Consider the following 26132-nt stretch of genomic DNA (forward strand, 5'->3'; position numbering starts at 1 on the left):
TATTTAGCAAAACATTCGTATCGAGTTGTTCTTGAACAACTCGATACGAATGTTCATTCAGACTCTTGCCTAAAGCAGTGTCCAGCATCGAAAACGGTACCAGGAAGGTGATGCTTTTGAAGCAACTACATTGTTTGTCATCTGAGAAAGACTTCCGTTAACCTAGTTCCAACGACCAGTTGAATTTTCGTTCCGTTTGTTATATTCTAGTCTATTTTGCTTCGTCTACGCATTTACTTGTTTAGCTACCTTTTAACGCACGCTGCCTTCGCCTTTTCACTACACCAGGCTTCATTGCCCAAATTTCTTCACAGTGTTTCCTTTTTCCAAGTCCTTCTTTACTTACTGTCTAATAGTAGCTATATCTAAACGGTCGACATTCACTAAATCCGCTACGGTCATGTCATAATGCTTTCCGCAACGTTGTTGTGTTCTTGCTCAATGTGCTGCTCTACTGAAAGCTCCTAAGCTCTTCTCACAGTATCGAGCTTCGGTTTGGCCAATCGGCATTTACACATGCCACGTCCCTACATGCGGTCTTGATCTACTAGTATCCGCCAGTACATTACTTCGACCTCACCACAGACGCTCTCCCACTCTTGCTTACCGCAGTAGCAGATCGCCAAAAGCTAGCTCGTTCATACAATTCTCTGCGCCACGCTTGCACTTGTACTTTGGCTTGACGACTCCCCCAGGCGCCGTTAATCAAGTTGCCGATCTCTCTCGTTTATTCTCATTCTTTTCTTTCTTCTCTCGACCTCCCGGTTTACTTCTCACCCAGCGTAGCCTGCCCTGGGCCCAGACTAACACAAGCAAACTCGACCCGAGCTAATGCACAAAACCCAGCTGCAATGGTAGTCGAAGCCTCTTCGCGTAACCAACCTGGCCTTTGCCTTCCCTTTATCAAACTCGAATCGCCTACGCTCGAGGCAACGAGGACAACAAACGGCCTCGCAGCCGACTACTTGCGAACGATTGCATCTACGCAGAGTTGCCTTTCAATTTATGAGAGGAAAGAAGCAGGCAAAACAGGGTAGGGCGAGATGCTCGGTGGCGTTCGGTGTTTAGTCGTGAAGAACGCCTACGGATACGCTGTGTAAGGGCATCGTGCCAATTCCGTTGCGCTAGATGCTAAGCAGATGTGTTTGGCATGCATCTCAGGATGGTACATGGCACAGGATGGTGTAGGCGTCTTGTGTAAGGATTTGAACTGGTAAGAATAGAGCAAGAGGGCAGAGCAGGTTTGTCATTGGCTGTGTGGCACTGGGCAAAAAGAGTTAAAGTGGCTCGGCTATTTAGATAATGGTGGGGTGACATCTATGCTTACACAGTCACTGACCTAGATCTAGGCTTCTTTGGACGACATGACCGCCTTGTCCGCTAGATTCAGTCGTCACGAGAAACCCAACTGAATGTTCGAAGTATGGGCGTATTGCTGCTTGGGTGGGCAAGCGACACTGTCGTTTAAACTAATACTGAGAATTATTACATGTGTGTACATGTCAATTAGAGATTAGTCGGTATATGACGTATAGTTACTAGATATGTCATAGCGGTATTGCTACGATGGTGTTACCCTGTAGACATCCCTACAATAGACGCAGACAAGCATGCGTACAGCTCCATCCAACAAAAAGGAAGCACGGCGAAAAATGAGGAAACAGGTCCTATGAAATGTGGGAAATTCGGAACGTTTTGGTGTCAATAGCGATTCGATTTATTTGAGCTAAACTGAGGCTGGCTCAGGCCACGGGCATACCGCACACGTTGTAGCGTTACTTGAAGAGGCCGGCCTAGACAGAAGGCTTGTTTGTCTGAAGAAAAGCCAATGTTGTCAGAAGGGCGCTAACACTTTCAAATAAAGAGATGACCCAGTTCAGTTTGAGTGTTGCATATCTGATTTATCAACGAAAAAGTAATTATATTGAAGCTGTTGCATGATGTCTGCTAATTAAAATATAAATAAAAAATGGTATACGGATTAGCATTACATCATTACTACAGACCATAGTTCTTAAGTTACTTATGAAACAGCAACTGAAATTATACGTCATTAATTCACCATATCGATTATAATTACTCAAAATGTAACGCTTCATTTGTAACATTTACAAACTTTGTTCTAACTGTTTCGTTCGGCCGGATTCATATCAATTCATTAGACAAAACACTGAAAGTAACGATTCTTCCTGATAAAGCATTGTAACAATCCTGTCGTAGGCGATAAAAATAGGCACCTTTCCCACTATATTTATAGCCGAGCCGAGCCACAACCTCCGTGTTGCAATGTTGCTAAGCTCAAATAGGAAAGTTTAATTTTTTAGCTTACACATTAAAACCCTGTGAAAAATCAAGAATCCCGAAAAAATTCGAAATATCAGAAGCTCTTCTGGCCTGCAGTCCGCTACGAAAATGACCTTCAATTAGCCACCGAAGGTTCTCTAAACTTATTCTTCCCGCGAAACGCTACTACTAGAGTAAATTTCGTCGACATAAAATTTTTGCTCGGATCATGCAAACAAGCCGTATCCGGCTTCTAAATTGAACTCCAACAACACAGACTTGACCTGTTCGCGGCCGTCCACGGACGCCTATGGATTACGTAGGGTTTCGAAGACGATACTAAGAGCGACAAGAGGGTTCTTGAATATTGCACCGTTTGGCCACTTGACGTAGCGGCTCATTTACAGAAGGACTTTGACCAAAGGAGAAAAAGGATATCGCTGATCTCAATGTAGTCTCATTTCAGACGCTGGATTTCCGATGTTTTCCGAGGCTATCAAAGTAAGAATGTTAGCACGCATGAATTCGGACGGAGACGCTACTGCTGTCAATGGTGCCACGAAATATAGAGCTTAGTTTTCTTTCTTGTAGAAACTTTAATATGTGTGATATTGTTTCGTTCACCTGGTCAGCTTGGCCATCTGTCCAGGAGGGAATAGCGCTCGTTTAAGCAGTCTCAAGGATGAGAGACCCCTCCTGTAGGAACTTATTTTGCCCTCGTCTCCACGTTTGGCCTCCGCATCTTCCTACGGCAATTCCCGCCCTAGCAGACTTGTGCCGTTAGCAACTTCTCGGCCCACCTCAATCCCCCCGTGCGCTTGTGATAAGCACAGCTTGCTAACCCGATTAGGCGGACTGGCTAGAGAAAGAGGGGTGTTTCTGACCCAACAGTAAGTCGTGTACTTTTATCAGATAAGCGCATACGTATCTCTCGTGGCTGTTAGCGTAACATTGGAGGACGATGATACAGACGGGCTCACTATGAAGTCAGCAACACTACATAACAAAAAGGAAAATAGGTTTAAATACAGTATATAGAGAGAACCGATAGCGGAATTGGTAGAATATCGGATAGGAGTAACACTTTTATGGAGTATCTCCCCCCGTGTTTATCAGATAATCAGATGAAGTTATATCACCATGGACTCATAAAAGTGGATACTAATGACGTACAGCCATAAAAGTGGATGTTGGCTGACATGTCTTCGAATAGTGTAACTGCAAGTTTTCCTATACGAAAATTATTCTAAAATAAAAGTATATTTCTGCAACGAATCAAACGATAGGAAAATCCTCTGTTATATATTGTATAAGCCACAGAGCCGATGCATGAAACTTAAATGGAGATAAGGTTGAGCTTTACGCGAGTTTTGCTAGCTACCATTCGAGACGGGCGAAGGATTGGATTGTGCCCCTACCTTCATACCCAGAACGCTAACAATGTACCCCTTGATATAGCTGTTCATAGTGATAGAAAACACGGTGGTGATATAAGCATTTAGTTCATCTTCTTGCCGCGAATACTCTACTTATTAATTTTATTACAGGACAGGTTTTGCCGCCTGTTTGTCATGTCTGCAAAGCCTATATATAGTGCTACACTTTAGTTCACCGCATGGGTTAGAATGATAATGTTACGTATCCATTGCTCATAGACACGTTTTAGCAACATTACGTAGATAATTTCAGTAGCGCGACATTATTTGTTGTTGTAGCGTTGTAAAGGAGTGCGTAAAAAATTGAAAACAATAGAAATAAACTATTTTCTGGAATTAGAGAAATCTGTTCCGTGGATATGCATAGGACAAAGTTGTCAGATCTCGTACATCACATAATTTTCAAACAGTGGAACATAGCTGTCTAGTTACCAGTGCACATACGATGCTTTGCCCCGTCTCCCTCTCCGATTGGCCGAAGACTATAAAGTCTAGCTAGCGAGCCATCCAGCTGGTTATTCCGTCGGCATATAGTAGTTATAGGCAAACACGAACAGAAGGTGGGTAGATTGGTGTAACTAGTGTGGTTATCTTTGTATTAGAAGCGCGCTAGTTATGGGGCGGGCCGAGGCGAGGTGGGTTCAGTTCTTCTTTTCTCCGTATGCATAACATGCACACATCTATACGTATGTATACAACATAGTAAAAGGAAGATACATAGATTGACGAGCAAATACATAAAGTGATGAGTCCGGATTCGACTCAGAGGGAGGCATCGAAGAGCGGCGTATGTTTCCTCCTTTTCCCTCCCAAAGGAGGTAAACAAATTGTGCATCGTACTCTATTTAAACGTGGAACCCGTATATGTTCACTGATGGTTACGTTACCCTGTGCATTTACATGAAGTATGTGATGTATGCCGCATTTTAGCTTATAAACTAATATGTAAGTTTATATATATATATAGAACACAAGTGTTGCTATTATTATGGCACCAGGCCGGCTGGCTATGGTAGAAACAAACGAAACCCATTAAATCACCCGCAAAATAGCCACAACACGAAGCAAGCCCATTGGTCCTTCTGGTTACATGAACATTCATTTCCCGATGCCGGCTGAAATATATTTTAGGTAAATTAGTATAATTCGCAGCGTTATACCTGACAGGTAAAGAAAGCTGCTGCAAAAGGCATGAAATTGAAAAATGTTTTTATTTGCCTTATCGTTCGTATAGTGACATACGGTCCATTTACATATATGGAATGTCACGTAGGAGAACTTGCCAGACGTCTACTATGGAAACTATGCCACGAGACGACCGTATTTTGGCGAAATGTATTATATATAAATCGCGAAGACGATGTTTATGGTACCCTACGGGCAGATGCCGCACCTCTAATGCGGAAGGGGGAAGCATCGAGATTTGCTTCTCGCCTGCTAACTGCCGAAGGCTGTCGTCGGTACGGTAGCCAACCCTAAGATTCGCCGTCGAGCTAGCAGCGCTGTAAATAAGCGCCACGATAAGGAACCTATGATGGGCATCTTGACGTACGGTTAAAAGAAGCAGAAAAAAAAAAGGAGAAAGTATACGAGAGAGTCAGCCCTGCAAAAGATACTGATGGGACTTAGGTTTATTACTGAACCCACACCCATATAACATTCACACACACAGCATTGCGAGCTTTATATGGTATCACAGCTAAATACTTCAGCAAAAAATTAGTACCTATCTGTCGTGAGTTAGCTTAAATTATTAAGCTAACTTCGCGACTTACGGTTTACATTTGTAATATAAGAAAAGGGTTACATTACCAAAAGAAGCTAGGGTAATCGAAAATTCTCAATTGAGTATGAGTTTCATAAATAATAAGAATTTGTACCATTGTATAAAGCTTTAGGCACATTGCCCTCATGTTACATGCTGCAAGGTTTTTTTTTGCAGTTGCATTTACTACCACAGCGAGACAAGATCCGGGAAATATGATTATACTGTTGGTACGTCACCGCTTTCTCGATGATCCCACTTTGGTTGGCGTTCAGACGCAGCCTCTCCTCTTTACGAACGCTGTATTGCTGCTTCGAATTCGTAGATTGTCAAAGGCTTCCTGGATTGTGTCCGTCCTTCTGCAAGAATCGAAAGCTCGCCCTAGACAGGCAACCGGATGCTCATAAGGTCACGAAAAACAATACGAGATGGTGACTAGCGCAGTCAGTAGCAGACATGTTCCCCTCAGGGGAAACGCTTCTTCGTCCGCTGCTACTCATCGCTGTTCTTTATTTACTCATCACCCTCTTTAGATTCTCCATTCATTAAAATGAGTTCATTTTAATACCGTTGCAGCCGACGTCGCCGTGTAGCCCTCATTGGGCGTCTTGGCTAGCAACATATCTTCATTTCGCAGCTCTCTGCCCCCACTTACCCACTGTCCGCATCGTTTTCAGCCCGTTCATCAACAAAACGCGCCATCTTTTAACAACGACAAAGGCAGTGACATAAACGACGGAGAAACAAGTATGGTCTTTTTCTTAGCACTATATCGCGTGTCACTTGTAGTCGCTGCGTGGTAGAGTAACCGCGGCTCGCCAAAAACCACACACGTATGACCATCTTCAGGACAACAATTTGCGTTGTGGCACAAGGCGGCGTATGCAAAAAACACCACAGATGGCTGGACCATTATCAGTGATAGCTGGTAATTTGTCGTGGCATTCAAAACAGGACAGAAGCATCTTTTCGCTGCCGGATTAACCAGTGGGGTCCCCATAACGTATATGCTTATCTTATTAATCTTAGAAACACATTGTGGTCTAGGTTCGAACCCGGACATAGATATACGATTCGTTTCGTGCTGGGAGCCAGCCGTCTGATAGAATGCGTAACGGCAATACCGGACATATAACTCGAAACATAGAGGCTAATCAATCAGTAAGTAAGCTGTCGACACGATGGGCTTCGATGACATTTGGGAACTTCGAGTTCCGCAGACGTACCCAGAAGTATACAATGCATTTGTAGCTATCTCGTCTTGCCCATCTGTTCGTTTTTTTGCGACAAACAAATCCAGCCATGTGCTCCTCTTATGCAGGAGGATGCACTCTCGAATAGGCCAAGACTTGGTGCCAACGGTCTCATCCCATCTCTAACCCTCATATCGGCCGTTGAAATGGATGCTTGTCGGTGAGAGTCAAAGTGGTATCGGTAGTAGTGTGGGTTTAGTTGTATCATCATAACTCTCAATAGAACCGAACAAAGAAATTGTATGGCTAGCTTAGTTTTGTTTAATGTGTTGAAATATGTGGACCGCTATCTCGTGTCGTAAAATCAGATCTGCCACATTGACTGAATATGTTCAAAGCTTAATAACTTACGCAGGATCTATTAATGCGTCTGCTAATATCGTTAATAATTGAGAGAACCAAAGTCGATTTACACCGACGCAGGTTTCTTTTTTCAACGTACGTACGTGATTTTTCGAGTTTTATATCCGGCACTGTCGTTAGATATTCGGTCAGACGACTGGCTCCCAGTATGAAACGGAGTGTGCCTATGTCCGGACTCAAATCTAGACCACCCACCATGTGTCTTTAACATCTACAAGAAAACACCTTACCGACTAAGCTAATATGAGAATTTCCTCAAGATACTGTGGAAACATACAGTATCTTAACAAAGTCTTACGTCCGGTATCGCCGTTAGGGGTTCCATCAGACGGCTGGCTCCCGGCATGAAACGAGTCTGTCTGTCTGTGCCCGGGTTCAAACCTAGGCCACAACATCTCCCTAAGATTATGGAACAAGTACGTCACCGATTATGGAACAAAGCTATCACGGGGGCTCTTCAGGGCACCTACGTAAAGTAAAACTCCGGTGCTCTTCTTTACTGGCTAGGCCTCTAAGCGGCGTCAAGCAGGATCATTTCGCTCGACAAGGCCTTAGTGGCAGCAGCCAATAAATCACTGTATAATATAGCGTAATAGCAGATTTCTCCAGGCCCCATGGTTTTAAAGCCGGCATATCAGCGCGGGGCCGGCACTTGGCCGTATGAAGTAATCAAGAGCCCGAAATAGTGCAGCTACATGATGACAGCGCCAAGTTCCCAGCTGAACAAATATAGCAGTTTAATAGATAGGCTGGCTGGAAAGGGAGCGACCCCACCACACAACTCCTTCTTTAATAATAATCGGTCTGTGTATGTGCGGCACGATGACTGTTGTAGCCTTTAAAATACATTTGCAAAAAAGCTAAGTAAAGAATTTTTTAGTACACATAATTATGAAATCATTGTCGTGCGGTGAAAGCCTACAATTACGATGGTAAAAACATATTTCATTTTGATAAAGGAAGAAAAGTAAAGCAAAAATCGCTTTGAATAGTATTTTCTAAAGCGTAACTAGTATCCTTGGAATGTAAATGCCTACAACCTAATCTTCTAAGATAATAGCCGAAAACGATAATTGCTAAAAAAAAAGGATCTTTTCAAATATTACTAAAGTAAGTGTCGATAGATGTACACGTGAACGCATATATTTACAAAGCGTCGGGTCCTTTTCCCCAGACCAAAAAACATCAATTTTTACCTCGAAGGAAAAAATGATTAAATACATAAATTCAACTTGCTTGACCAAGCCATGATGCTGTGGAGAGCCGACTAGTAGCTGAAGCATCCAACGGACCTCCGCAATCTTAATTCGCATAGCCTATTTTACTTTTCACTTGGATGACTCTGTATCACAAGGATTTCGACAAGGAATGCTCATTGCCTATTCTTCAAATACACACTGTCAAATCCTTTTTATTTTCTACCCCTCGCTTTGTCAGTACTCTTTGCAGCTGGTGTTCCAGTGTTCGGCCTAGGCCTGTTTTACTAGGAACAGGGCTAAGCCCTTCGGGAGCTGAATGCCGTAGTTGCGAAGAGGAGTGACTGAGTGCCGACTGGATGAGAAATGCATGTGTAAGAGTGCAGGGAATCGTCTTTTTCTACGTTCATTAGACTTCCTGGAATCTGGTCAGCTTGTGGAAAGCCGATAGTAGCGGCAGCCGATGCTTTTTCAGGCAGGCTGTTGCCGCCGTGGACGAACTTGCCACTTGGGAGACATGACCGCTTGGCTCGTTTGTTTGGCTGTCCGCTAACGAAAAGAGCCTACGCTATTAGTGGACGTTACTCCCTAAAATATCCGCTCAAAAGATTTCTTTTCATTCTGAAGAACAACGTTGTCTGGTTTGGCCAATTCCTCTTTTCGCTGCTCTCAGTGTGCACCTGCCAACAAGCGACCGATATTATTTAGTTTCTTCTGATAGCAAAAACAACAGGAAGTGCAACAAATAGCGAGTGAGTATGGACAACAGGAAGCAACTGTGCGTATTTTTATAGAACAGCCGCTGATGCTTCTAGCTCCGTTGTTGCCACAGGCCACTACGCCGTAGTACGGCTGATTACGTACCTGGCGAGCAACGAAATTTGCCTTGACTGCTGTATACAATACTCTAAAGCCCTCTACGTAACCCTGTGGAGTACTCACGTATTTACGCAACTGTCCTTTTTACCCAGACACAAACTAGTAAGGTTAGCTTCCACCACAATAATATCAGCCATCGCGAGCAATCGTGTTGATCCCATACCATCTTTCATATGAGCTATATAGTCTAGCGAGATTTTAGAGCGTCAAGGCTGTTGACAATCTACAATAGCTCGCTCGAGTTCTCCCGGTTTTCCTAACCTTCCCAGTCTGTCGGAGTGCCCCTACTGCTCGCTCGTTCGTCGTATGACGACGAGCCGAAGCTGTCGTCATACGACGAACGAGCGGTGTTTTATTGTCCTTGTATTATGGATTCGGGCTGAAGTAGCCCGTGGCTGTTGGTGTGTCTGTGTATATACGTAGCTCTCTGTAGTGGGTAAAACAAGTCCGCACACGTTGTACCCTACCTCATCTGCGGCTCGTACACACTATCCCTGGAAGAGAGGTTTGTGAGTTGGTTCGCCTAAGTGGGCTAGGTTATACAACTATCTGGACAATGTTTGCGAGTCTGGATGTTCCTACTTCTCTGAAAATGAATTCTCGTCTGATTTAGTCCGCATTTCTTCTGTTATTTGGAACCTGTTCGAGACCATAGACAGATATAGAGATAGATATACACACATACATACACTCAAATAGAGAAACAGACAAAGAAATGCGAACACATTCGTGGGCGCAACTTCCAGCCTTTGCACTGCTTGCAAGGCGCTACAAGCGTTTCCTAGACTGTTTGGCCTTTGCGGGTAGACTGCGGTCCACGTTTTTCGCATAGGCAACGAGCTGCCACAAAGCAGAGGGCATTATAGGCTTTTGGGAGATTTTTATAGCTTGCAGGCGTTATGGACTATTCTAGGGGAGTACAGACGAACGCAGTAAAGCGGAGGTAATGTTGTGAATAGTCCGGTTACAAGGCAAAGCCTGCTTGGAAGTAGATGTAATAGTGCAGGAAACGTGTCAACACTTCAGGAAGAGCAAAACAGAGGCAATGGCAAGATGCGGCTTTTGATGAAGTGTCAAAAATTTTTGACGCTTTACCCCCGCTCCGTTTTCCCGGAGATTACCGGTTTTCCCACCTTTTCCTCACATTACATTTTGACATTATCAGAACATTTGTTTACAAAAACTACGAATGAAGTCTTTGTGTGGAAACCAAAATGCTTTTCCTGCTGTTCGAGACCCAAAATGTTGAGCTCACTGGTGGAAGTATTTTTTAATTTCATAACAAATTTTTGGGAGAAAACGCAAGCATTTGATACCAACTTCAGTCAAGAAGGTAAACCGAGAGCACATGGCTATTGCCAGGGGGTAATTTGCCATACGTTTTAGAACTGCTAGGGGGGTCATTGTGAAAAGCTATTAGCAAGAAGCCAAATATTTTTTATCAATATATATCGTTTGAATTAGTGGTATCCTGCATTAGATGGCCCGAGCACGTCTAACATACCGCGAAGCACTGGCTGATAAGGACATAAAAATAGTTATCTAAGGATGAATAGATGTAGCTTAGTCTTGTGTCGTTTACTATTATGTAGTAATGTCGCTGCAGCAGTTGGACTATGAACCATGAAATTTTCTACCGTGTTTATTATCATGACATGTCATTTGTGTTATTATTATCATTATTTCTGTAGCTGTAATTGGGACATGCTTGTCCGCGTCCACGTACTTAACTTTTCGTTTAACGTAGAAAACTTATTCAAATCCATTTGGTCTATTCATACAATTTACGTTAGAACGATATTGATAGAAGCTTCGGTTTAACTGAACTGAACAGATGAATATAGTAAGTTGTAAGACGCGCAAGTCAAATGATATCAAAATCAGGCCTTAGCACTTTTCCTTTTTTTATTCATCAATGCTCTGGGTTCAACCGAATATTCAACATGGCGTAGGTTATAAACGAATTGTCGAACAGTTCATCTAACAACCTGAGGACACAGAATATCGCACTCAACAAGCGCAATTTGTTAGACAAACTTGTCACATCTTTTGTTTAGAAGGGTTCGAAGTCATCGACATCGTTATTTCGGAGGTCTTCAACCTTGCCTCGCTACGATACGGTTCGGGTAGAACAACCTGATGTCGGCATCGTCATCACGCACCGCCCGAGGCGGCAATCCTTGAATGAAATGTGGCGTCACAGTACTGCGATGATATAAAGACTATGTATTCTCGCCATGTGTGATGTCGTTTGTATGAGGAAATGCATGGAGGTTGATTGTATGCAAAGTTGACTAGACTTCTTCTATGGATGTATGTGTATCGGCGGATGACGCAGGCATGTCCGAGCTATCTGTGTATTTTACTTGCTTATTACTGGTTACTGTGCTTGCCATCAGATCCTATTATAGACAAGGCCAACGTTTGACAAAGAGAAAGGATAATTTTCTGCAAAGCCTTAGTGTTGATTTCGTTACTAAGAGTAGATTTTAGTATAGGCATAGTACATTTGTATGGCTAGATTTCGATATGAATGCGCAAAACTGTCCATTATTCCTCAATAGACGTTGACAAAACGGTGACCTCTGTTACACTGTTCGTTAATGGGGATTCTGTTTGTCGTTGCCTAGGTATACAGTCTCTATTCGCCGATGTATGCTAAAATGAATGGAACTACTTGGAACTCTCGTTCTATCAAGTTACGAGTATCTCATCTTATGAGTAACCGCACAATCAGCTGCTATATTATCGGAAATAGTAGTTTTCATAGACGATTGCGTGCCTACCCCCCCGCCCCCCCCCGCCCTTTCGCCATTCCCACGGTTGAGCCAATGATTCATCCAAGAACCATAATACGTGGGGGTTTGAATAGAATGAGCTTATACATCCACTTCTTATCGCCAGCTCTCGAATACAGATACAGTAACCACTAATCTTTTTCTCTGAGATTCTCGGTATAATGGAGTTTTCTCGTACATGGTCAAGGGAAATTAGGATCAGCTTACACAGGAAACGCTGGGAGGGTTTTACGAGAAAATATTACTTCCATTGGTGAGCTGATACGTTTGAAATAATAAGATGTTTTGAGTTCATTCATTTAAGAAGGAAGGGAACGTCTTTGATAGTAACGTTTGCTGCCAAAGTGTCACACACCATTGGAATTTATGAAGCCTGAAAGCAAAAATCTGCTTTCAGATATTGTATGCTATCCGCATAATGCAACATAAAATATCAAGCAGAAATCTACTGTATTTAGTTGTAGTTTAAATACTAATAAGAAATCAACCTATTAGCTCTCTTCTTACGTTGCGGTATTTTGTTCACAAAAGCGTGAAAAGCCATTTTTCCTCTGAAGGCAGCTGCTCAGTGTTAGCACAAATTGATCTATATTTTTACAGTGGCAAAAGAGTCACGCTTACTCAGAATGCTAGCGTTCGAAGAACCTAATCATACCCTTGATGATACAGACCGTACGAGTCGACTTCTATAATTGCATGAGATCAAGCAAAATAGAGAGAATCTCAGTACATATGTTAGACATCTGAATATAAAAGTAGCTTCAAACATTAATTGACATAGACGGAGTGCCCATCACGTTTTCATTGCTCAGCGGCTGTCAGCGATGAAAACGCCAATGTGCGCCCAAAGGCTATAAAGTGACTTTCGACTAACAGCTAGTTAATCGCTACAATTTGAATTAGGGACAGTGGATTGGTCCGATGATAATTCTTCAGTTGAGAGGGAACAGAGTAACTAATTTCAGCGACACACAAGAAGGTTTCGCTTGTTTTTGCTCTGTTTTTCAATGATACGAGGAATGACGGTGTGTCGAACTTACTTAATGGGAACAGTCGTGGTTGTATCTAGGGCAGAGAAGACACTTTTAAAAAGGACATGCGAATCGGTTACAGAAAATCATGAATTAAAGCAGCAATGGAGTATTTGTATCAAGTGAAGTAACTTTAGAACATCATAACAGATTGCAGGTCGTTAAACGCTAAGCTCAGCAAAAAAAAAAACTTGCGGAAAAACGATGGCCTTTAAAACAGTTTCGACAATTTTGGCATAATTTGTGTCTGTTTCTGACCTGTCTTTTTGAGGCTGCGGTGGTTCTGCGTCTTGGGGGGCTTTTGGTCCATGTTAACGTGAAATCTTCCAGCACCTCAATGGCGATTTAAGGGATTCTTCTCTTGCTCGCCAACCAATAAAATACTCATTCCGTGCCACCTCAACACACAGCCGAACATAGTCTTATTCCAAATTGTGAGAAAGGCCCAGCAAAGCGAAGACATTTACAGAAAAAGCAGCAAGCAAGTAAGATTTAAAATGAGAACGTTATGAAACTTGAGCCAACAATCGGCTAAGAAACTATGAAGCTAAAAGCACTCAATTATGTACAATATATTTATTTAACAAAGGATTCTGCTCTCTTAGTATATAATACAATATATTTTTTTAACAGTAGCAGAGTGATTAAGGCTAATTAATGGAAAGGCTTGAGAAACCTAAATGTGCTCGAATGAATACAAAACAAAGTCCTGGTCCAAAAATAACCAGGTCTATTGCTATGAGGATCTATTCGCATGGCCTCACGGCGTTTTTGGCTTGTAATTACGTGTACAAGCGCAGAGCTACGAAACGAAGCTGGAAAGCGCTCTCACTGAATAGGTTCCCATCAAGCTTGTTAAATATGTATTGAATATTAGGAGATATAATGTACTGTGAGAGAATCCAGTTCCGAAAATGACTCGCTTATGAGACACAGGAAGGCGGATACAGCCAAAGCAAATGTCATCTTCTGCACATAGAGATGACATGGCTATGAATTAGCGTTAAATTTTATAGATATAGGCACAAACGAACGCAGTATTAAAAATTTCATTTAAATCGTTTGCAATCTATGTGGAATAAATACATTGTGTTTGTGTGAAAGAAAACCTTTTTTTGATACCAAGGAACTTATGTGCTAGTCATAATAACTTCAATATATTTGTCTTCGTCTTGGTAACTGCATAGAAAAAAAAATTGAAATTCCGTATCAAACTAATAGTAGTTGTATAAATGAAAACGGAAATTTTCTCATTAATCAATGCTATTATGCACCATATCAATCGCGTTTCAGTCTAAGCCGGACAACATGTGACGAACCCGAAATACCATTGACAAGCGCCTTGTCCATTTCGAGCCAGGTGACCCAGCTGCACTTGTTGTATGATACACTGTTCTTCCCTTCTATAAATAAGGCAATCTATACTCTCGGCCATGATAGGTCCGCTGCATAAACATTATTTCCAATAGTTCCGGCTGCACCTGAGTGGGTTCTAGTTCTAAATATCAACTTTGTCATCAAAGCCACTAATCGGATCATAATATTTATGTTGATAGTTTGTTTATGGTCGTTTATGGTCTGATGGGCAGGCTTAACGTCCTTTTGGTATGTCTGTTTGAATATAGGTCCGGCCGTTGTCACCTAAAACAGCTGCATATGCGAGATAATGATATATATTACACGAAAAGTATGTCGAAGAGTATATCACCATTTGGCTATTACAAGTCATATATCTAAAACATAATTAGCGCAGAAAAAAAATTAACCAATGGATAATAAAGAAGCGTTAAAGGTCACCAGTACACTAATCTATCTAATTCGCATCCACGACTTTGTCTTAAACACAAAACACTACAATATTATATGACTGTCGTTAAACACGCGGAGTGTAACGCCAGCCGCACTCTTCACGCTTTTTGGGTTTAACCGTTGTACGGTAGTGATCATTTTAGCTCGCGATAAAATATGCGGGTGAAAGGGAACATGGTGCATTTTGCTACGGGCATCTCTATATACTTACGTCAATGATAGGCTGTACGTATTTAGCGAACGATCAGAAAATTCGCCTCGTACGTTTGTGGGTGATTTTTTTCTTTGTTCTCTTTGGGATTACCCATGCTCGGACCATCCCTAAGGCCCTGTCTTTCGTACCGTTTGTCTTCGACTTAGATGGAACGGAAACGGTCCCATTTTACCAACCACTTTTGCAGCTCCATACTTTCTCCCATGCGCGTCTAGTAAACGCAATAAGCGTCTACGCTTTGCATCTGTCACGGTCAGTTTCGGTAGTCCCGTGTTGTTACTTCCTTCTAAAAGGAACAGTCAAACAACACGCTTCCGAGTGCAGGCGGTATGGTTTAGCAGTCATGTCAAATGAAATCGTGGATCTCGCCATGCTGGGAAATTCGCTGAGGTCGTTTATAGCTGCCCACAGCTGTTTAAGTTAACAGATTGTTGAAGAGTTTAATAGGGAGCCTTGACTGCCAGCTGCACCGTAGGGAAGTACCGAGGGGCCAAAGGAAAACGGAAAATCGCGAGGTACAAGGAGCGCTTAGCCTTAAGTAGAGAAAATTCCTGCATCTGTATTCACGTAAGAGTGAACATAGTTAACCAAAGCAGCTTGAAGTGACAAAAAGTACTGTGCCTATAAAAGGAAATAAGCAATAACAGTTGTACGCTGTTATCTCAATTAATCATTTTGGACTTGTAAACTAATTAAGAAAGATGCCGATGTCTCAAACCGGTGCTGTATATACATACAGAGAAGGGCCTATTACGTTGCGATACAACTAAAGAAACTTAAGTGAGGTGTGGCGCGCGTGCGACGAGGACTCTCTAGCTAAGAACAGCACTCCAAAGCGGCTTGCTGAGTTTCTTTGCAAAAATGCATTTGGCTTTACGTTTCGAAGAAAAAAACCCAGGTCAGCTCGCATCTCTTCTGTAGCTAAGAAGTCCCTTGTATGCAAAACAAATTTTCCGCAACGTCTCAACATTGGCGAAAAGTCAATTTAATGAATTCAATTATTTTTTCAACTGATATATCTGAAATCTCCAGAATCGGAACTCAGGGGCAAATTTTTCTGATACAAACAAAACAGTGACAACAGTCTTAGTGTCTTTCCAACAGCACATAATATTTCAGCATTGTCACAAACATCTGGAACAGATATGTAATAAGCAATACCGGTTTTTTTGAAAAACAAAAAAATCTCCAGTTTTTATAATAGTATCATGATCGTGCGTAATAGGAACCAAAAAATGTAGCATTATCATATGTCCTATTATCAGTTTTAGACAACGGTATACTCTAGAAAAATATCAGCTGGAGCAGGACTGTTATCAAGCAGACTGTTAGAGTTAATGTTTTACGGCCTATACTTGCTATTACAGTTCATCCAATATACACTGTAATGTATTTATTTTTACCTCGAATCGGTTAAAACATCTATCCGGTATACCGCTAATAGGGCTTACCTTGAACTTGCTCAGACATGTTTACGAATTGAAGCAGAGGGCAGAGTTGAGTTAGCCACGTAATTGCTTGTTATTTATCATATGGATATTATAGTATTGTATGCCACAGTGGTACCGAAATCACTCACTGAGTAAATTTTTCAAACACATTACTTTGCTTTTTAGAAGGAACGCTACGCCAGAAAAAACGACCGGTACGTTCGCAGCTAATATTGTTGATCGGTTACCTGAGAGTACCCGCTGCCACAAGTAACAACCTGTTTAAGGTCACTTGTTCCTGGTTGTACTACAAAAGTTTATTAAATACTATATAGATTGTAAAATTATTTTTTATAAAATAATTAAAAATTATTAAATTTGAATTTTAAAAAGTCATTTTTCTACACAAAGTTATTTAGTACTAATTAGTAGTAGTAGTAGTAGTAGTAGTTTCAATAATTTTAGCGTATCTTTTTCAATAACATAAGTCAATGTTTATCATTTTACAGTTATTATCCCTTTTTTTATACGACGGATGTGAGATGCTAAGTCTTTTTTCAAATAGACGCTTTTGCTTACTTGGGCAAAACATTTCATCAAAAAAAATATATATATATAACTGGGCACATGTTAAACATGAAGCTTTTTGCCGTGTTGTGCCTATTTTCTCAACAGAGGAGGATGGTCTTAGACCACAGATATGGTGCGTGGTAAACGTATATTTACCATGCACCCGTCTGTAGTATATGATATCTAAAAACAGCTAAATATACTATTAATTATATATTATTAATTAAGACTTTATCCACACTTGAGTGTCAAGTATTCGTACTACACCAGTCTTCTACAACTCATCTTATGAGTTTATAAAAAGTTTACTAAACGTAGTAGCGTAACGATAAAAACTGCGGAGATTTTTTTTACTTGAGCATTGAAAATTGCTTTCGGCTGTTTACTTTTGCCATGATACGATCTACACCATTTATTTCGAAAATCTTATATGGCAACCAATTACTGAGTACCATTAATATTTTATACAAGTGTAGACTGTGTTGCTTAATGTCCTAGCTGCACTGTATACTAAACTGACACGTAAAGATATATCTTCATTGATTTGGCGCCAATATGCATGCCGTATGCCCACGTAATAAAATATTTATTATGTCTAACTGTGCATTCGCTCAAAACCTGCGGAACGTTCCTGTTCTGGTGAAGGGTTCGTCCGTCGCATGGTAACCCTACTCGTGGTTGGTTTTATAGTGGCTGTCAGCGAATTGCTAAATAATTAAAGGTCCCTTCGCGATATAATTAACGTCGTCGGGAAATGAGAAGACTTTCGACTGACACTTCGTTTGCTGCGTCGAACATGGCCCTCGTCAAGCTACGAATCTGGTTGATGATAGCTCATGAACCTGCTTCTAGGTCCTTTAGATGGTTTGATTTTACTATTTCTCTATTTACTATTTCCTATTTTCTCTTTGGTAAATTTGCATTATATCATGTTATCTACGTTCTCTGGCTAACAGACGCTCTTCATCGAATAACAAATTTTTAAAACCTTCGAATAGAAATTTACCTCTGTCGAACGAGCGTTGACACCCAGACAATGTCTCAGTGACCATTTAATAAAAAAAGAAAAAGATAAACTGAAGGTTCAGCGCGGGCCTGGGCTAAGGACTGCTTTGTGCGTACCGCGTTTCTCCTACATTATGCACAATTGACACCCGCATAAAAAATTTACTCACGTTGGAAGCCCTTTACATAATCCTTTTGAACAGCCCAATATGTCTGTCCTGCGATCTTTCTTAACACGTCCAAAGCACGGCACACCCTCGTCGCTTCACGGATTTATCGCCTGTGTCTAGCAGTGGTTACCCTCCCAGAATAACGTTCCGTGGGTACTGACAGAGTTACCGACCCCAACGATCAGCCTGCAGCACTCCAATATATCTGTTTCGCTTGGCAAGCTTCAGCGTTAACTGAAAGGAAAAACGGCTTGAAGCACGTGCGGCTATCATTTTGTACACAGATTCATTTAAGGGCTAGCGACTTCCCTGCACTTCTATACGAAGAAGTCAGAACAATGAAAGAGACCTATACGGTCTCTTTCATTGTTCTGACTTGCTGCTACTAATTTAGGCTTTAGCGGCAGCGTTTCTAATGTAAGAACTGAATGAGTAAGGTATAGTTTCCAGCACAGTGCAGTCCCTCCTAACAAAAGTGAAGCCTTTCTGGTTTGCCTGAAATACCGGTAGTAGCTCTAGTGGCGCCAGCTTGAATCGGATTACGACCAGAAAACTCGTGAGTTCCAACAAGATGCATACATAACAAAAAACGCCAATGGGTTTTATGTGATATTTTTCGGGATAACGCAAAAAGGATAAGTGAACTGCTAGCGCCACAAAAATAAGCTTTCGCTATCGGTGCCTAGACATTCTTGTCATTCAGGATAAACTGGCTTTGCTAGCCCTAAAAGACACTTTAACTATACGACTATTATATTTGAATTCGACTTATGCGTATCTGTTCAGGTATACCTGATTGAGTGTAACGGTTAAATGAGAAGAGCCTAATATAGAGAGATGTTAGCGATTTAGCACCTGGCAACATACATCAGCTGGAAACTCAGATGTTTGAGTATACTCTTTGTCGGCGTTTCACCGCTTCTGACCACGTCTTAATATACTCTATGTCATATGGGCATATATAATTCGCCGAGAGACTGTCACTTCCGCTTTTTTAAACGCAAATCAGATGAATGGATTTCACTTTTGTCACTGCCCACTGTGACTAGATTCTGGATGACTTGCTATATTTAGCACTGCTGATCAAGTGGCAGAAAGACAGGGGCCTTCCGATTTAAGAAAACTGGGCCTTTCATTAGGCACCCCTTCTAACGCCCTTTCAAACAACGCTTTCAGGAGTCTTGACTTTCTCGCACTCTCGATTTTTCCTTTTCTCTCGTCCCTTCGACTGGATATATCCCCCGTCACATTCGGAATTTTCGTATTGGCAGAAAGTCTTCTGCATCACAGTGTTTCATTACGAAATGAAGTAAGAAAGACTGAGGTCCGCAGCAATCTCAAGCCGTCTGTTTCTATCAGCGCATACCCTTCATCGTCCCGGTATTCCCTCACCTCTCTTAAATCATAGCCAAAAAAATTAAGCAAATTAAAGAACTATACTTCACGTATCCAACCATCACTAACCGGACCTAATCTGACAAGCGAGTCAGCTAATAAGAGCCCCGTAGTTCTCAGTTAGACGATCGCCAGGCCGCATATGTACGATCGCCTTTCTACAATGTTCGTTGATGCTGTCATTGTTCTCAATCAATATATGTTTCACTTGGATAAATACATATTAGAGCATTGATGTGGCAAACATGTTCTTTATTTTGCCCCATTACCTATATAATTTTTTTTACATAGGTGATGTGTATATAATCATCAGTTTTAGGTGACAACGACATTTAAGGTAGAATGCGAGGACAGGTATCTAAGTGTACCTATTCACCTGATTATTAGCCTGAACATTACCTTCATTGTTGTTTTGGTTGATTGGCTAATATACACGCAGCATGTATATCAATAGCACAACCTTGTGATTATCCTGTGTGACCGTTAACTCTCGTTCTCTATTCAGGGCACTTTTTCCACCTACTGCTATCTTACGCGCCCACATTTTTACATGCCTTTGAATCCAGGCGTATGATCTTCACCACATATTTCACCAAAACGGTTCCGTTTGCGAGGCCGAGGCGTTTATATGATGGTTTTTGTTTATCATTGTCGTCCAACCTATTAGATCGTCCTAAACACGCAGACAACGGCTATCCACAGAAACTGGTACAACATACTGGTGGCTAACAGTAAAGTTTAATCCACAATTTATCAGCTTTTAAAGTTGTTGCTGTAGAGGTACCTGTCGGTGGATAAACAATGACCATGCCTAAATATGCGCAGATATTCATACTGATTAGGTGATAGGTCCTATCGCATCATATGGCGTTAATCTCGTATCATTGGAACTTATTATAATTGTGCTCGTCATTGTGACGATGATACCGCAATGAGACAGGGAGTGCTGTACAACGGTAGCGCAACAACAGCCGTCTCTACGGTCATGTTTCAGTGGCACAACTTCCCTTGGGGCATCTTCCAAGCGTTTCCTGTCCGCCATTGAGCTTTTCGGAATGAGAACAGGCTTCAGGGTGATACGGTAGGGCGTATTTAATGGGGAGAAAAGCGCCAGGGGGGAAGAAACACTCCCCAGCGCTGCACTTGTGCCCCAGGGGGATCACAGTTGCTAGTAACCATTATCTAATGCTGTCAATGCGTTTTTCCCCATAGTCGTCGTTCACCTTCTCGCGCTTGTTGTTAAACTATCTACATCCTCATATCGGCCCGCATTGCTGCCATTCAAGGTTCGACCCAACTATTACTAGTGACCCGACCTGACTGTGGCCACCCCACCTCAAGACAAGTGCTGTGAAAAGGGCCATGCTGGACGTGGTGTATGTACTATGACACTGAACTTTTTTCAAGCTCCCTCGCGATTAGAACTGGAGCAAGACGCCATTGTTGGACTTATTCGGCCCATTTAACCCACTCGTAAATAGGGGCTAGCCAAGGGACCAGTACGAATGCGCGCTGTTGGGAGTGAGTAGCCGTAGCTGGGTCTGGTTGGCTGTATCTGCTGGGTCAGACATGGGATGTCTTCTAAATGTAAGTGACATGCGGGATGTTTGCGAACTGGCTCAGTCAAGCACGCGAACCTCGTAGCTACTGGAAAAGGTGGTAGTACCGCAGACCTAAGTCGTTGAATACCGCAATCGGAGTCGCTTCACGCACATTATGTAGCGGTATGAGAGCACAGCAGACTTCAACAGCCTGAAAGTTTGCTCTCAGTACAAAATAGTGGGGTCTGCTGGCGACTGTAGTAAGAGAACTATCTACGGCGTGTCCCAACAGGCAGATTTCTTTATACAGCCTATTGAAGGTAGGACCGGGCGGGCTACAGACTAGCTAGAGCCTAAAGCATAAGATCGTGCTATGGTAGTTTGAATCGTAGCTATCCGACACAATCGTAATTTTTTTTTATCCCGAAACATAATTCAGAAGTTAACCTTTAGTTTTAAAATGCGGTTAAAATCATGTGTACTGTAATCAGAAATAGATCGATCTGTGTCGACTGCTAACTATGCTTATATATTGCAATAAGCGTGAATCGATTTTGGGGCACCTAAAAGGAACCCTTTGTGAAAGTTGTTCGTAACCACTATGCTTCTTTAAAACAAACCCACTTTTTACATGCATACATTCTATTGGTGGCTGCTTTATTAATGGAAGAGCACATAAAGAAATAAGTTAATCGCTCTGCAGCTACATGTAGTCTACACACAGAAAGGAAGCCTACTACAAATGATAGAGAATCTACTCTTAGCATCAATGCCATTCCATTATTTTAGTAATCGATATTGCATATAGTCACAATGCCGTATATAGTCACATGTTAGTCCAATTTTATGAATCAACTGCAAAATCTTCTCAACTAACAAATACCTGACGATCTGGCTGGTTGATGGCCCAACGGCTTTTCACTATTTATCTACTGGGGTAATCGGTTCCCTTTGATCATCGGCTTCAGGTACTGACTAGCATCAAGACCCTTGATACCACAATGTAGCATTGTTCTTAGTAGTTGTGCTTGTGGCTTTGGCGACTTCGAAAGTTGCCGAAATCCCTCGAGAAGTTCTCTGACAGTCCCCCCCCCCCCCCCCGGGATGTGGCCACATCAGCTCGAAAATGCCTTACCTGCCAGTGATGGCCTGTGGAAGAGGCTCAACTAGTCAGTAAGCTTTTCGGACCGGACAGCCTAGGACAGGATGCATCAAAGAACTCAAACGCCATGGGCCATGGGTCGGTCCCGCTGCTCGAGGTCCTGGCTGGGGCGTCAAGCCATCTAGTGAGCACGACAAGAAGACCACGGTGACGACGAAAAAGAATCGAATCGGAATGTCTGACCACTATAGCAGTTTCCACGAGTGGACAGCGGCAGCTACAATTGCAGCTGCTACCACTAAAATAGGACGAACGGTAACGTATTGATCTCTTGGTCTGTGTTTGGCGGATATATGAGTAAGAAGAATGAGGTCTCTCTTTCGCGTCTTGTCAAGATATAGAAACATTGGGGGAATTTGGGGCGAATTTTGGATAGGTTGCTGGTTGTGCTGTGCCAACGAATTGACGTTAACTTAACAAACTCGCCGACTGACTAGGCCCGGTCCACTCCAGAACCAGGACACAGAGGGCAGGGATGTCTTTGATCTGAACAGACGGGAGAGTGCAACTGGAACGACGCGCCTATTTAACTTGCTGGCCAGGAACGGGTCCTATCAGGAGTGTATAACCAATTAAACCCAACGAAAATTGCTGCGTTCGGAGATCACTATCTGTAAAAGAGTGGGTCTGGTGACGGCTTTTTTCGAGCTGTCTATTTTTCCCCTTCTTTTTTTCACGGAGAGCCAAAACCAACGTTGACAAAATAAAGTACTAATATATTACATACAAATACTAAATCTCATCCAAGCGCATCGTCAAGTAGAGTACGGAATTAAGGGATTCGTTGGGAAGCTAGTTCCTTTTTGGGATAAAGTGCAGTATATTAATTGAACAGCCACTTCTGCTGTACCAAAAAATACTTGTTTTAAAATCAGTTGTTCAGTAAGCGAGAGAAACGGCCGGTCGAAGATTGAAAGTCAGTCGAACTGAGATTGCACCGGCACTAGCGTCTATCTGCGCAGTAACGTTGAGCGATGAAAGGAGTAATGTAAAAGAGAATTCAATAGAGAATCACTCTCGAGGGACTCGTCAACGACGACCTCGTGTTTTTCCTTCCAAAGCAATTCCGGCCTTAACGATGAAAGGAGCTGTTGTTATTGGTGGTCCGGTCAGGCGGCTTTAAAGACACGCGACTTTTGACTATTTAGGCTCTCTCTGGTTTTAGTCCTTCCCTAGCTCCTAGCTTCTCCTGGTTAGCCTCAGAGTAAAAGCTACTTCCAGCAAACGGTGGAATTATACAACGTTGTAGCTTGACTGTGATGCACAATAAGGTCCAGTGAGCAGGTGGTAAAGTCCGGCAGAAATTCCCTTCCTGAGCCCGCCTGAGCTCTCCTCTGCCTTCTGTGGATCCTTTACTGAGGATTAAAGCGACCAGGGTCAGGCAACCAGCAGGCGACGTCTCCTAAAGGCGATGAACTTCTGCAGACTACGTACAACATCATTGCTCGCCGCTTTTAGCAGCGACAGCTCCCCAGCGGCATCCTATGTTATGTAGTGACATAGGATGGATTGACCTCCTTCTCTGAGTAGCAGAAAGAGAACCCGCACGTTGAGTTGGGCGTGTAAAGAGAAACAACAGTTTGAGGCAACTGCTGACGCATACACTGCACACCATTGGCAAAAGGACGAATGACAATACGAAGTGGTAAGAAAAGGAATAAGATAAAAAAGGTAGAGAAAAATAAACAAAGAGGGCAATAATTAACTCAAGTATATTCTATTCTACCATTGTGTGTGCTTACGCATAGGCTTGAAAGATCGCGTTAAGTTATGAGCCTTGTACCCGCTAATGTACACCGAACCATTTAACATTTTTATTTATTCTAATGCTGTTACTGCCGTTATTAGCATCCGTATTATGGTAGCTTACTTTGTACTACACGAACTTTTTTGAACAAGGTATACAATCGTTCCTTTCGTTTTTCTTGACCAGTCCATAAACCAGTCAATAGGCCCGTTCTCATATGTCTCACCAAAATACCGACGGATCAACTCGCAATAGAGAACCCAGCCACTCGCAGCCCACTGCTGACTTTTTGTTTATCGAACCGAACAATGACTTGATCGTTCGGCCCTTTTTTCGTCTACTTATACTGTATTATGATTATTTCTGTAAGACAGGCTATTGCCGCCCAATGAGACCCAGCCAGCTGGTGTCACGTCTGAGATCAGCACCACTATATCAATGTCCGCCCTCCTCTCTCAGCGGCAGCTAGCGATCCTATGCCTCCTTTTCAGCCTTCCATTTCCGTATGCCTATCTTTTCTAGTCTGTATGTCATTTGCTTTGTCGCACACGCAGCTAACTGTATTGGCAGTCTTCCTGCGTCCTGTTACAGCGTGCAATGAATTACGCGCGCCATTAACTTCATAAATGGCCATTCCTACGGTTCGAACCAGTGCTGGCGCCGTTTTGGCTGGAGCTTGCTTCTGCGACACCAGGCTCCTTTTAGCAAAAGGAGAAGCAGCAGCAGGAGCAGCGGTAGCCGCTGTCAATTGGATGAGCACAGAGCTCCACAGGAACCCACCCCACCTCACCAGAGTCTAGCGAACTGCATCGGCCGGGCAGCTCAAATTAGGCACGGAGGGATCGATTTCCCCTTTCTGTCGGAGTCTGTGCAAGCGAAATGTTCACGGATGGAGGTATCCCACCACTTTGACGGCCATGTACCTCAGCAGGGCGGAAAAACTAAACTAACTTACCGTAGAAGCATGTTCGTAGCATGCCGCTAAGAATTGCCGAGGACCGCTGAATAAAAAAAGCAGCATGAAGACGTGGGCCCATCGATGGTGCAGCGCACATCCTGAAGATTGAAGCAGTCAACCAACTGCTTAAGTTCATCTGAAAAATGCGGACACTGTCTGCGGAGGTTCGACCGTGTTGGCCTTAACTTGCCTAGATTCGCGCAGCTGGACCAAGTAGTAAGGACCAAAGGAAGAAAAAGTCGGTTCAGGAAAAAAGCCGATGCAGTATCTTAACGTGTTTAAAACTAGTTCGGGCTAAACATCGCTTGAAAAAGTTCGAAACAGTGAAATTCAGACCTGAATACTGTTTATATAAAAACATCGTAATGAATGAAAAATCTAAGGCGCTTTAATTACTTGGTCAAAATAAATATTCAGAGCGCACGCTGAAGAGAACTAAGAAGTGCCTAAATACTTTGCTATATATTATATTGAATTGTTGTATTTAATAAAAATATCAATTTCTGTTACATTACACCGTAATGGTCTGTTCTTCTTACTTTTTATTCGGTATACCACAATGGGTATATCAGGCTCACATCAGCATTAATCCTTCAAAACTCATATTCTGTAGCTTCGTTTGGAGTTTATTGTCGGTGATTTCGTGAAAGGTTTACTAATGGAACGCATAAACTATTTTTTACTATAGCAGGTTTACTAGTCGACTCGATACAAACTATAAAATTCCGCATAGTATCGGAGGCAGGATGCCCCATAAGTAAATCTACCTGGTTCTAAGTGAACCACTTTGATTGGCTGAAACTAATTTATAGTGTTTCGCTTTGTTCGTCCTTATAGTCCAAATCCTTCCTTAGTGTATGTCTCGACAGACCTTATCGAATCGCATGTCTTGACAAATACCTAAGTTGAAACAGAATTTTTGTTGCAATGGCTCACCTCGAACGAGCTTTTCTAGCGTTGAAGGTAGAAGCTTCTAGGAAAACGGAATGTTCGGTAAATTCGGTTCAAAGACGACTAAATCTTTGGTGATATTGAATATTGGACATTGTCTAGCGTGCCCATTACTGATGTTATCAATTGTTAACAGCAATTGTCAAAATAAAGCTATCGCAAATATTGTACATTAT

General features: G+C 42.3%; 1 long non-coding RNA gene across 1 annotated transcript in view; it reads right to left on the bottom strand.

The window, feature by feature from the left end:
* The window catches only part of LOC111271011 (uncharacterized), a 31044-nt gene that overhangs the window by 3109 nt on the left and 1803 nt on the right, over positions 1 to 26132 (bottom strand). The window contains exon 3 of the long non-coding RNA XR_002686598.2: positions 18203 to 18436. This is a non-coding gene — a long non-coding RNA (uncharacterized LOC111271011). The remainder of the gene's footprint in view (positions 1 to 18202; positions 18437 to 26132) is intronic.

The sequence above is a fragment of the Varroa jacobsoni genome, unplaced genomic scaffold (genome assembly GCF_002532875.2).
Source record: "Varroa jacobsoni isolate VJ856 unplaced genomic scaffold, vjacob_1.0 contig00282, whole genome shotgun sequence".
In the NCBI taxonomy this organism is placed as follows: Eukaryota; Metazoa; Arthropoda; class Arachnida; order Mesostigmata; family Varroidae; genus Varroa; species Varroa jacobsoni.